The 15,042-nt window shown below is 37.1% G+C and overlaps 1 protein-coding gene across 1 annotated transcript in view; it reads right to left on the reverse strand.

Moving 5' to 3' along the window:
• Positions 1-2,161: 2,161 nt before the first annotated feature.
• LOC311077371 (uncharacterized protein) overlaps positions 2,162-15,042 on the reverse strand; it is a 43,014-nt gene continuing 30,133 nt past the window's right edge. The window contains exon 6 of the mRNA XM_084105800.1: positions 2,162-2,279. The gene's annotated coding sequence lies outside the window, so the exon portion shown is untranslated. The remainder of the gene's footprint in view (positions 2,280-15,042) is intronic.

A 15,042-nucleotide genomic window follows, 5' to 3' on the forward strand; every position in this document is an offset into this window, starting at 1 on the left:
AGATTTATTTTTTACAGCCGTTTTTGATCATATTTACCGGGGGTATGAATACTTTACGTACCCACTGTACATGGAGAGGTGATGAAAAGTAATAGTTACCAAAGCTTCTACGTAATTTTAGTCCTGTGCAAATGTGCCATCTAAGTAATCATTAAGTAATCATTACGGACAATGTCAGTAAAGATTACGGCGACTTTTACCTTCAGTAAAGAGGTCCGGAAAAATGAGGTCTATGTTTGGAGCGTCTGATGTTTATGTGTGTATAAACACCACTGATCCTCACAAACTTCTCTTTAGACGAGCATCTGTTATAAAACACACACAGTACATTCATGTGTTGAAGCTGTGTTGAGATGATCATTTCAGTTTATTTATTAAAAACTGTGTTGTTTAGACTCATGGTGTGAATGAAACATTAAATTGACTAGAAATGTATAATTTAATTAGGCATTTAAAAGCTCTATTGAGAAAAAAAACATGGATAGCTCAAAAAGCAATCATATCAGGATACTTCATGACTTTCAGAACTAGAATTATTCCTGATTCAAGCAGAATCAGCAGAAAATAAAAAAGGACAATAACAATGAGATGTTGATAAAATGAGTTTAATCAATCATTACATGACGCAATTACAAACTAAGTAAAAGTGAAAGCAAATGAAACAGATCTCTCTCTTTACTGAATTATAAGAGCCAAAGCATCAGAAAAGTGTCCAGTTTCAAAGATACATGAAAGCATATCTTACATTTGTATGGAAGAGTAGAAGTGGAAGAGAAACTAGATGCTCTGATGAAAAACAATGAAGAACGATTTAAAAATTAATATCAGATTCATGTCTCTCTTAAAGGTGCTGTATGTAACTTTTTTTATAAAATGAATCCTTTTTTTATTGCCTTTCTGTGAAGGGGTTGTAATCACACATTACAATGATCCACTTTTCATGTTTTGCTATTACCTCTGAAGGCCAGTATTCCTATTTTTATGTTAAGTCTCCGGGTCGGATTTTCTGCGAAATCCACCGGATGTGACGTGCATGCGCGCTCCCGAGCCTCTCTCCTTTTTATATACAGTCTATGCGACGGCACTGCAGCTAACGACATGGAGTCTGATAACACCAAAAAGCGACCTGCCTCCAGCACAACACAGACTCCAACACAAACTCCAAAAAAAAAAAAAAAAAAAAAAAAATTATCTGCTGAAGCTCGTCAGGCCAAACGTCAATCGGATCGACTCAGGACGAAAACACGGATCAACATTGGCAGAGCGTTTGAATTATGGAGAGACCTCCGCTTTGTTTTAGGTAGCCTATAAAAACAGACCCTGAGTTGGCTTTTTTTCTGATAAATTACAAGTTTTCAGATATGCTGAAATAAATAATAGTAAACTGTAATGAAATAGCAAGGTAAAATACAACATACATGAGACATGAAATGAATACAAAAGACTGTTCCATGATAACAAAAAGTAGGTGCTTTAGGATGTAACTTTTATTTTATGTACTAGGTCTAATGTCTAACGTCACTCATCCCACTACGATCATATTGTTTATAATACACATTTCCAGACACGTTCAGTAGGCCTACAGTAATATTACTTCCTACTGTCTTATTGTTACACTGAAATTGTTCAGTCTAGTTGACTAACCGTTTTCGTTATCATTCATTGACCTATGTTGACATTGCTAATTGTGAAAGATACACGAATAGTTAGTGAAATGCCTTATGCTAGATAACACCACATGTCGGCAAAATACAGTCAATGTAACGTTATCATGGTACGAGCATGGAGCATTAGTTATACGTCAAGCTGATAAAAGTAGCCTATTATGGTAATGTAGCAGTGGGAGTTTACATGAGTTTCCAGCATGTTGTGTGATGCTTTCTCCGTTGTGTTGAAAGTCTCAGTGTGGCCGGTAGTGAGTGTGGCGCGCGCTCTTGAGTTTGAGCACCCGCACGAGCACGAGCGCTGTTGTTGCAATCTGAAACATCACCGCTAGAGGCCGCTGGATCCTACATACAGCACCTTTAAAAGTGTTATGGCTTCATCTCCAGTGTGTATTTTCTGGCACTCTTTCAGTTCATCATCTGTAGTAAAGGACTTCCAGCACTGAAACACACACCGCCATGTCTTTTCTGCTGTAATATTACTAATGAATCTTCTCCTTTGTGTGAATCTTCAGGTGTTTCTTCAGGACTGACGCCCAATGAAACTGTTTAACGCACTGATCACAGTTAAATGCTCTTTCTTCAGAATGAGAAGAATGTTCGCCTCCATCAGATCTAAAAGAAACATTAAATCAAGTGAGATTTCAAATGAGAGAGAAACATGAAACTAACTGAACAGAACTGTGACATCTGTAACTCAAGATCTTCAAATCGCGCAGTATAACATGATAATCAGGTTTTGTCGAAGCCACAGCAACAAACTATTTTTCTTCAATTGTTTTTAATGATCAAAACTAACTTAAATGAACTAGGGCTGCAACTAATTCATGAATTTAATAATAACAAGCAGATGTTAGAAACAGAAAGCTGATTTACATTAATCTGTTTAGTCACATGATGTCCGTGGGACAAAGTATGGAAGCCTGTTTCCATCACAGCTGCGCAAATAATATAAATATGGAAGTCACAATAATGAGAAATGTTGTCATAATTATAACTTAGTATCTCATAATAACTTAACATTGCATTATAACGAGATGCTTTCTCATAATAACGACTTAACATCTCATAATGAGAAATGTTGTCATAATAATGAGATACTTTCTTATAATTACAACTCAATATCTCATTATAATGTAAAAAATGTGAATCAGATAGCAAGCAACCACCAAGATGTCCTGTTGCTCATCATGGCTGTTAGGAAACTAACTTACACAGGAGAGACTTTAATGCTCAGCACATAAAGATGAACTACTTACTGTGATCTCAGACTGTGTTGATGTGGTTTCTCCACAGTGTGGATCTTCATGTGTCGCTTCAGGTGAGTTTTAAAAGAGAAACTTGTTCCACACTGATCACACGTGTGCGGCTTCTCTCTGCTGTGGATCCTCTCATGTGCTTTCAAATCTGCCGACTGAATGAATCTTTTGTCACAGTGTGAACACTTGTAAGGTTTTTCTCCAGTGTGGATCCTCTCATGTGATTTTAGATCTTCTGAACGAATGAATCTCTTGTCACAGTGTGAACACTTGTAAGGTTTTTCTCCAGTGTGAATTCTCTGGTGCTGTTTTAAAGATTGAGCTGTAATAAAAGTCTTCTCACACTCAAAGCACATGTACTCTCTCACACCAGTGTGAATTTTTTGATGTACTTTTAAATTGTGCAGCCGTGAAAAACTCTTTCCACACACAGAACATGAATGCGGCTTCTCCTTCGAATGAACTGCCAGGTGTGACTTCAGCTCTGATGCCCTAAGAAATGTTTTCCCGCACTGATCACATGTGAACGGCTTCTCTCCGGTGTGGATCTTCATGTGTTCTTTAAAGTGTGCTGATTGTGTGAAACTCTTCCCGCACTGATCACATGCATACGGCTTTTCTCCGGTGTGGATCCTCATGTGAACATTAAGGTGTGCTAATTGACTGAAACTATTCCCACATTGATCACATGAGAACGGCTTCTCTCCAGTGTGGATCCTCATGTGAATCTCAATATGTTGTTTGTTTGAGAATCGCTTTCCACACTGATCACATGAGAACGGTTTCTCTCTAGTGTGAACTCTCATGTGAAGATTAAGATCATGTTTGTGCGAGTATCTCTTTTCACATTGATCACATTTGAACGGCTTCTCTCCATTGTGGATTCTCATGTGTCTTTCAAGGTGTGCTGATTGTGTGAAACTCTTCCCACACTGATCGCATGCATATGGCTTTTCTCCAGTGTGAACTCGCATGTGAAGCTTAAGATGTTGTTTTTGTGTGACACTCTTTCCACACTGAGTGCAGGTGAAAGATTTCTTGGCTCTACTTTTCTTTAAAATTGTCTGTTTATTCTTTGATCGACTCAAGTGTTCTTCACTCTCGTTGTTGTCTTCCATCAGATCTGAAGTGAAAGAAAAAAATCATCAAAATAATACAAAGAGGAAAAAAAAATGAAGTGAAAGGACATAAAAGTAGACAACTGCTATAAAATATTACCATTTTGCTGGTTTTTTTAATATATTAATTAAATAAAGCGAGTTTCCCTGTGTTCCAGTTCGAGTTTGGCGAACTCAATTCTCGCTCTGCTTGCCACAGAAACGTCACAGTGGCCTCTTAGTTTAATTACAAGAACACAAGCTTTCTGCAGTCCAGTGGAGCAGATTGTATATTATTATATTTTGGATTTATTATTATTTGTTATACATTGAATTTATCTTAACAAAAAACACCACAGAGTGTGACATATCACAACATTGTCTGTGAAATTTCACAAGCTGAAAGTCTAGACTGATCCCCTCGTTTAAAACGCCCTATATTATATTAACATATAACCTTTATTTCGCTATTAAACATCTAAATTATTAATTACTAAGTTCTGTGTAAACGCACAGATAAAAACAGTGCTCTGTCAGCTGGTTCTTTACAATCTAGACAGACAAAAACATTAATAATTCTGATGATGACACGCCAGATGAGATGGACTTGGTAATTGTGATAATGTGATACAGAACATTGTTCAGTTTATTTTTCAATGTATGCAAATTGCAGTTCATATTCCAGCATATTCCATTCTCTTCATGACGTTTTATTAACAAGGTTCGGGAGGAGCACGTTCAGATAATTAACACAAGTGGAGAGCACTCAGCAATCAATGGTAAGAGGTGTATATATACGCAGCAGTCTCATCTCATTTCATTGACAGTTTTTGCAGCATCCCTCCACCACCCCTTCTCCACGCTTCTAGTCCTAAACACTTACATACGGGGGGAGTACTCTGGGTTCGGGCCGAACTCCGAGCTCGGAGCCCTCCCTCCGGACAGCACGCCAAATACGCATTAAACTTTACCCCTTCAAAATTATATGTAAGTGTGAACTTGTGAACCTCTTTAGCCTATTAAACACATAAACCTTTTTAAACTGTTGTTGAAAGTGAATGCTTATATTTATGCAAAGTTGATAGACTTACCCGTCATTTATTTATGTTGAAATATAGTTCATATTTTGCCTATAGTTCATATAAATGCTGTTGTTATAATAAAATATGCAACTGAGAGCACTAAGGTACATTGAAGTAGCAATGTTTTTTATTCAGGTGGTTTAGAATGTTTTTTAATGTGTTTGAATTATTTTTAAATGCTTTATATGTTACGTGTTATTTAAAAAAGACGCTTTAGTGACCGTGCACTTATTTATTTTTGCACTCTTTTTTACTCCTATTTATTATTTGGTTTTGTATGCAAGTGAAATTACTGAAATTACAGCATTGAAAACGAGTGTTAACCAGATTTATAGTTCAATGCTATTGCTGTAATTGTCAAAAACAGAAATAAAACAATAAATACGTTTATTTGTTAAGTTTACAAGTTTTGTATCAGGGACATAAATAGGCAAATAATTGGCATTGGTAGGGATGCAAGATATATCGGCCACCATATCGTATCGACTGATATATGTTCATTTTTAATGTTATCGTTATCGGCCCAATAAGAAAATTTGGCCAATATATTAAAGCAGATAAATAATGGATTATTTCCTTCAGATGAGTGATGAGAGTTTTACATTGCTTAAAATATGATTGGATCATTTCCAAAAGGAAAATACAGTTCAGTGCAACATCTGCAGTGCAAGTCTATCATATAGGCTACATAAAATTATGATGAGAACATTATAATTGTGTGTTTGGGTCATGGCTTTTAACAGTGATACTTTTTGTAATCAGGCTATCAAAAATTATGAACACATTTGGATTTAGATTTATCGGATAATATATTGGTTATCGGCTTACAAATATAAAGAATTATCAGTTATCGAACAATGTTCATATCAGCACTCTAAAAACTGCTGGGTTGTGTTAACCCAATATTGGGTCAAATATGGTCTCACCCAACGTTGGGTTAAAAAATGCAATTTAAAAATGGACAAATTGCATTTTGGACAAAATCAAAAATGGACAAAAATGCAATTTAAAAATGGACAAATTGCATTGGTTACATTAAAAATGTAAATCAACGGCTGGGTTTGTCCATTTTTAAATTGAATTTTTAACCCAACGTTGGGTGAGACCATATTTGACCCAAAATTGGGTTAACACAACCCAGCAGTTTTTAGAGTGAGTGCATCCCTTGGTATTGATCATAAAAAACAGTATGGTCGATCACTAATTATCTGGGGTGCGTTCTCCGAAACTACCTTAACGCTACGTCGTTCTTAAGTTGTACCTTAAGAAGTACCTTATCGTTAATACGTGGTTTCCGAAACCTTCTTAGTTAAGTATACCTTCTGTAAGTCATACGTTCGTAAGGTTGGTCTGGAGCGCTCTTAGCTATACCTTATCGCTGCTGACGGTTCATACCGCTAGTGGCCACCACTACGCAAAAAGCTTTTTTACATCGCAGTTTAATTACACATAGAACATTTTATATGAACATTTAATATAAAATCTGATTTAGTATTAAAATTACATTTTTACTTTACTTTAAAATTTTACACATAAAATACTTAAGTTGTTATAGCCTACACCCAGTGTATGGAAGTGTTTTCATTAATAAAGTTTCCATACACTAATGGTTGTTAGCTTTTTTAATTACTATCCTAAGGCACATCAGCTGGCGAACCATTTGACAGAAAAGGCTTAGGAGTCTATATAAAGAAAGATGAGTTTACACAAACTTTATAGCTATGGCAGCGAGACAGCGAGTACTTATTTTAAATCAAAGACGGCGCCGTCCGCGGAGCCAGTTAGTGTATGTCAACTACATGGCTGGTGGATAATCAGCATACGTGGAGAACATTAACACACTTATGGCCGTAAGGGTTTGGGATTGCACTCTTGCTAAATTATAAACACATACTCATATTTATTTCTGCATGTACATATTTCAATGAGCCCCGATAAATGCAGTTTGTACTATTTCTTTATAAAGAACATTGTTTTCTCAATACTTTACCTATACCGCTGTGAAGGAAAGAGCGCACAATCGATCATCGAGGCATCGATATCAACCTATTCAGCACCTCCACCATGGACAGCGCCTGCTAAGGTCGAACTTAAGAAGGTTTACCTTAAGCAACATCCTAAGGTATAGTTCGGAGAACACACGTAGGAAAGGTATACCTGTAGTTAAGGTGTACCTTTTGAGTCTTCGTAGCGCGCTAAGAGACAACGTTATCGGAGAACGCACCCCTGGGCTCTTTTTACAGCATGATTGGAGGACAAGAAAATAATCTCAATCCATTGCCCCCTTTTTTACACAAATGGCACAGTGTTGACCACATTCATCTACCCTGTTACCAAAGATATTATAAGAAGACTAATCTCTATAACTATGAATAATTAGGGTTGGGTATTGTTTTGGGTTTTTTACGATACCGGTGCCAAATCAATACTTTATTAAAACGGTTATGCTTATAACTCTGTCTGCCATTCATTTACTTGATACAGAAAAAAGAAACAATTGTTGTAAACTATGAAAAGTCCAACATTTTAACAAAAAATGTGAACCAGATATAAATTTAAAATAAAAGAGCTAAAATTATAATTACTTTGACCTGATGTTGACAATAAATATGAATATTTCTCAAACCTCACTTTACTGACCATTCTTTGAAAACCAAAAATGAAACTTTTGCAGCCATTTCATAGTTTAACTGTTTATCTAAAAGTGATGAAGTGCTTGAATGTTTCTAACATGAATGTTCTTCAGCATCATGAATGAATGAAGAATAAACACCAACCTCTTTGTTCTTCAGGATCTTCAGTGTGTTTCATTCTGCAGGGTTCTGGATCACTCATGTTCTCACTGTCCTCTTTAATAAACTCAGTCTTTGCAGATTTCAGCTCTTCCTGATGCTCTGATGCTCGTCTTCACTTGTAGGATGATGGGAATATTGCAGCATTTATGGGTGAATTGCAGTGGGAGGAGCTTCACTGATGATGTGATTGACATGGGAGGGGCTTCAATTATGGTAAATTTTAGTGGGAGGAGCTGATCTGCCCAAACTAAAAAAAATATATCAGTTACTGAGTTTGTTTTTTTATACTTATTGGTAACAGAATATAAATAATGCAATGAAATTATTCCGAATATAAATAATGGTAAGAAAAAGAGTTCAACACATAAAGACTAAAGAATAAATGCAGCCTACATAGTAACCAACACATCCCCTCAGTCTGCTGACACCAATGAAATGAGCTTTAAGTGTCAATTTACAGGAGATCTGAAGACATCAGCATAATAAATGAGGTGAAAACAGGAACTATTGTCATGAAATAAAGAGTGTTTTCAGCAGATCTGTTAATATTGATGAGCCTCAGACTATCAACACTCATTCAACAAGCCATTCAGGATCATCAGCAGATCATCTCACTTTATTCTGAGTGTTTGCTGTTAGAAACACATTATTTGAGTCAGGATACATGATAAAAGCCTTTAAAGACAAAACTGTTATTTCTCACATTATGACATGGATCAGTGATTCCCCAACGTTTTTACTCCAAGGCCCTCCTCCTCGCCAAATAAATTTCTGTGCTAGTATTATTAATGTCCAATACATGTTATTTTTTAAACAAAAGAAATTCAAGATAGATTGAAACCTTCAGTGTTCTTTTTTTTTTTTTTGCAAACATACTTTACAGATATTCACACATTTGGCAGACACTTTTATCCAGAGCGACTTAATCAAACCCTCTCCTGTTTGAGCTACAGGAAAGCTTTACAACTTAAAAGTATTTTGCCCAGTTATGCAGTACTTGAACATATAAGAAGAAGTCAATCTGCAATTCCAAACAAGACCATTTGGACTGAGTATAGCTATACGGATCCATTCTGAATGATTAAACACAACAAAATAAAAACATTCTGAATGTGTGGTAACTCCGCGATCTGAAGGCGGGTCGATGTCATCAGTAAACCGTTCCTCTGCTAGAACAAGCGTTTATCGTGTCTATGTTTGGAGCGTCTGATGTTTATGTGTATATAAACACCACTGATCCTCACAAACTTCTCTTTAGACGAGCATCCGTTATAAAACACACACAGTACATTCACTTAGACAACTGCGTGAATATATTGAACTGTGTTTATGCAGAAATACGATGTTTAAGCGATCAGTGAGCCGAGACGGTTTGTTTGCGCATCAATAATAGTGGACTATAACTCCTTTATCACTGTATTCGTCTTTACCTTCATTACAATTGTCGTCCATCAAAGCTTTATTTGTGACACTTGTTGTCTTTTTCCAACTGAGAGATGTAGTTTGCGTATCCTATGTTCATGAAGCGGTCGGGTGATTTGAGCCGCCGTTCGGTCTGTATTACAGAATACTTACGAGACAGAAGGTGCTTTGTCTTAATTTTTTTATTAATTTCATTTATCTTTTTAAATAATCAATGTATTAATAATAAAAATCAATGAATTAAGCTATATTAATATATTTACATTAATTTCAAGTTATCTCGTGGCCCCCTAGTGATTGAAAACTGTGTGTTGTTTAAAGTTCATACTAGTAATGGTTCTGACTTCATGAAGCCTCATGGTGTGAATGAAACATCAAACTGACTAGAAATGTATAATTTAGTTAGGCATTTAAAAGCTCTATTGAGAAAAATAAAACATGGAAAGCTCAAAAAGCAATCATATCAGGATAATTCATGACTTTCAGAACTAAAATTATTCCTTATTCAAGCAGAATCAGCAGAAAATAAAAATGGGCAATAACAATGAAATGTTGATAAAATTAGTTCAATCAATCATTACATGAAGCAAATACAAACATTTAGTAAAAGTGAAAGCAAATGAGACAGATCTCTCTCTTTACTGACTTATAAGAGCCAAAGCATCTCAAGAGAAGAAGAGAAGAGTCCAGATTCAAATATACATGAAAGTATATACTGCATTTCCAAGAGTAGAACTGGAAGAGAAACTAGATGTTCTGATGAAAAACAATGAAGAACGAGTTAACAATTAATATCAGATTCATGTCTCTCTTAAAAGTGTTATGGCCTCTTCTTCAGCTCCTGAACTTTGCATTCAAATTTTTTTTTTTTCAGTGTGCATTTTCTGGCAGTCTTTCAGTTCATCTTCTGTAGTGAAGCACTGAAACACACACCGCCGTGTCTTTTCTGTGTGAATCTTCAGGACTGACGCCCAATGAAACTGTTTACCGCACTGATCACAGTTAAATGGTCTTTCTTCAGAATGAGAAGATGTGATTTCAGAGCGAAAGCCTGATCCGCTTCTTTCCAATGTGAACTCTCATGTGAATCTTCAGCCTTGATTTACATGTGAAACTGTGACAGATTTACAGGTGACAGATTTTTTGGCTTCTGTTTTTCCTTTCTCGTTCGCATCCATCAGGTCTAAAAGAAACATTAAATCAAGTGAGATTTCAAATGAGAGACACATGTGAAATGAACAGAAGCCAAGACCAGACCAGAGCCAATTAATGCCTGTCTTGTGCTTTGAAAAATATTTTTTTTTTTTACAGAATTTATATTTTCTCATTTTATTTGTCTTATCTTATAATTTTTGTGGGTATAATGAGTAAGTTAAGAATAAATTATTTTTAATTGCTGTATTTAAAAAGAAGCTCATATTCTCGCGACTAGCGGATCTCAAAGTATCGCGGTACGTGAGTGGATTCTCTTCTCGTTCTGTTCCCGCTTTAGTCTACATGCTAAATAAAGAAAATGTACATTTGTCGTTTTTTTTGTAAACCCACTAGTAAAAGTGTGGAGTTTTCTAATTCTGACACTTCAACCATCAATTCCATTGCTGCTACTGACACAGCAATCGAGGCCGCATCTGAGAACAACAAAGCCGGCCTGGGATCCAGCAGCACCGCCACCGTGTCAGCGGAGTTACCCGCTCAACCTGCCGCATCTGGATCTGGATACGTTGACCTTGGGGTGAAAGCTATTGGGCCGAAACAGCCCATAATTTCTTCTTTCCCTAAGCGCCTAATTGCAAATGTTAATCGTGCCTTCTCATTTACTATCACAAGTTCCCATGAATGGAGAACTCAATTTCACTGGATTCAGTTTTTTGTTTTTGCTGTCGCCACTTTTCTTCAAGTTCAGACGCAGACAAACTACTTACAAAAGTGAGAGCTCGGAACTGGAAAAAAAACTGTCAGAGAAGCTGACAAAACACGCTTCGTCAGGTCAGCGTTTTTGGTTGGAATTCCCCTGTTTATTGTCGCAGCTCTTTACAATACAGCAAACACACATGATTTTAAACTTTGCATTAACTATTTAGTAATTACTGACTATTACTCCAACTCTGAGCGAACTCTCTGCTCCTCACCACGGCGCTTCTCGGGTGCTGCGCTAATCACTCCGCCCAAGTAGCAGTGCTTCGCCTTCTGAGAATATATTTCCCAGTATTTAAATGTTTAAAAAATGTCTGTGTCTCATGACCTTGTTATTTGTACACACTATGACTATACAAATCACAACATGTAAATAGGAAAATGTTGGCATTATTTTGTCACTTATTGGGATTAGTATGCTAGCTGTAGCCATTTACATCAAGTCTTTGTGCTAAGCTAGGCTAGCGGTGGGTGCGTCAAACAGACTTAAAGCACGCACGGAGATGAAAAAGGTATGTATGGACTAATCTAACTCTGGGGGATACGGTGAATAAGCTAAAGTTCCAAAAAGTTGAAGTGTTCCTTTAACTGCACAAGCCGAGACTTTCAGAATGAAATAATTGCATTGTGTGCAGAGCTCGTACACGAGAACGAGTACACAAGACTGGTTTTCTTGCTGTTATTGCTGATGAAGCAAAGTCCTCAAAGACTGAGCAACTTTCTGTTTGCATTAGATACACGGAGGGACTTCAGATCAAGGAGCGATTTATTTGCTTTGTTGACTGTTCCAATTCTCGTGAAGCTGCAGGGATTGTTTCTGGCATTAAAGAAGGATTGCAGTCGTGTGGGCTGAAGGACATTCCCATAATTGCTCAGGCATATGACGGAGCCTCTGTAATGTCGGGGCATTTGAGTGGAGTTCAGCAACGGATCAGAGAGGAATTCCCCTTTGCTGTGTATGTGCATTGCATGGCACATAAACTAAATCTCGTACTCGTTTAATCGTTGTACAGTGAATAGGGACATTAAAACCTGTCTAAATGTCATTGACAAATTATATTTTACCATTGCAGATTTCTCATGATGCAGAAAACACTAGCTCTTAAAGGGGTCATGACATGAGAAACCAAATTTGCCTTGATCTTTTGGCATATAAGAGGTCTTTGTACCATTAAAACGTCCTGCAAGTTTCATAGCTTAAGACGTCCTCCCCATTATAAACGAATCATTTATTTAATCAAGCTCTAAATACAGCTCGTTCTGGATCCACGGTATGAAGTGACGTAGCAGTCGTTTGCATATGACCGCCTCCAGCGTAGACAACTACGCTTCAAGCGCAAGATAACTACCTCATTTCATCATCGCATCTGTCACGCGCTTCACATGTGTTCAGTCGACGTGCAGCGAGTGGGTCTGTTTACAAGAAGATTGCGATGTCACGACACGCAGATGTGCTGTTCCTGGCTGTGGACAAACAACATGTTTGAATAATATACGCTGCTGAAAGATCCAGACGTCAGGGGAAGATGGATCCAGTTTATTTTTCGCGGACGTCCCAGTCACGGCAGTGTTAATTTAAGCGTGTGTTTTCCACATTTCAAGGATGAGTGACAGTTGAGAACAATCGCAGTTTGATGCTGGCTTTGTCAGAAAACTTTTGTACAAGATAAGGCCGTGTGGACTATTCTGGGCTACACAACGACGGCGCAAACTGTAAGTAATATAGGCTATTTAAAACTTAAAACTTTTTAAAAACGTTAATTGCAGTTTAATTCATTATGAATAATCACCGTGTTTTTTAGCCTACTTATTGTTTTATAACCGCCATGTTCATGCCCCGTAGGCTATTAAAAGATGTAGGCTGTTAAACTGACAAAATAGTTTCACACTTTCTATGTGGACGGGCTGATGCATTCTTAGTTGTGTTGATGGTTCATTTCCTCTGATTCCGACTCAAACTTTTGAAATCGCCATCGCCTCGCACGCATGACACATCACCCGATACTATGGTAACGGTAAACACAGCTCCGCAAAATCCGCACGTTTTGAAAAGGGGGCGTTAACAATTGATGCATAGGCACTGACGTTATAAATTTTAAACGTTTTTTGTCCAAAAAACTATAGTAATACTATAATTGCACCTAATGCCGAGTTCAGACTGCACGATTTTCTAAGTAGTCGGGTCACTGTTCTTTTCACACTGCATGACTATCCAGGGTAACATTTAGTTGCTGGTGTGTTCACACTGCACGATGCATCGGCGACAGGAGGTTTCACACTGATTTAGCCAAAATCGGGGCTAAAATCATGCAGTCTGAACTCGGCATAAGGGAACACAATAAAAGAAAAGAAAAAAACATGTCATGACCCCTTTAAACCAAAAGAGCTAGTTCAGCAAAGTGAAACACGATGGGCTTGCAAATATAGGTGTGTTTCTGCTGTCAAGTCAAGTCAAGTAAAATAATACAACAAGGTTTGTTTCTAGTGGAATTTATTGATTGATAAAATTAAATTAAATATCCTCAAAATATCCCCAACTGAGCAAGCCAAAGGCAACAGTGGCAAGGAACCGAAAAACTCCATCAAGTGACCTAATGGTAACCTGAAACTCCATCAGGTGACCTAATGGAGAAAAAAAAACCTTGGGAGAACCCAGGCTCAGTCGGGGGCCGGTTCTCCTCTGGCGTTTATGAACTAGAGGCCGGATTGTAGTTTGAACTGTAAGATTAAAAATATTATATGAATGCCTGGCCGAAAAGATGCGTCTTTAATCTAGTTTTAAACTGGGAGAGCGAGTCTGAGCAACAAACAGTATCAGGGAGGCTATTCCAGAGTTTTGGAGCTAAATGTGAAAATGCTCTCCCTCCTTTGGTGGATCTGGATATCCTAGGTATGAACAAAAGCCTTGAATTTAGTGATCTTAAAGAGCGCGATGGATTATAGGGCGATAAAAGATCCGTTAAATAGACTGGAGCTAAGCCGTTTAGGGCTTTATAAGTCAGTATCAATACCATGTAATTAATACAGAACTTTATAGGTAACCAATGCAGTGATGATAAAATCGGTGTTATATGATCATATTTTCTTGATCTAGTAAGAACTCTAGCGGATGCATTTTGGACCAACTGTAGCTTGTTTATTGAGGATGCAGGACAACCAGCTAATAAAGCATTACAGTAATCTAGTCTCGAGGTCATGAATGCATGAACTAACTTTTCTGCATCAGAAACTGATAGCATATTACGTAGCTTAGCAATGGAAAAAGGCTGTTTTTGCAACATATGAAATATGATTTTCAAAAGACAGGTTGCAATCTAGTATAACACCCAGGTCTTTTACTGTAGAGGATAAAGTAACAGGACATCCTACGATGTCAAAGTTATATTGTGAGAGGTTTTGTGGGTGGTTTTTTGAACCGATGATTAGTACCCTCTGTCTTGTCTGGATTTAATAAAAGAAAATTACGCGTCATCCAATCTTTTATATCTTTAACACAATCTGTCAATTTGGATAATTTAGCGTTTTTATCTGGCCGTGATGAAATATATATTTGAGTGTCATCAGCATAACAATGGAAACTAATTCCATGTTTCCTTATAATATTTCCAAGTTGCAGCATATATATTGAGAATAATAGAGGGCCTAACACAGATCCCTGCGGCACTCCATAGTTTACTGGAGTTATGATCGATTTTTCTCCATTTAAATAGACAAAATGGTAGCGGTCAGATAAGTATGATCTAAACCAGCTTAATGCTTGTCCTTGAACACCAGTATAATTTTTTAGTAGATCTAAGAGTATTGTGTGA

The sequence above is a fragment of the Abramis brama genome (assembly GCF_963993115.1).
Source record: "Abramis brama genome assembly, chromosome: 1".
NCBI lineage: Eukaryota > Metazoa > Chordata > Actinopteri > Cypriniformes > Leuciscidae > Abramis > Abramis brama.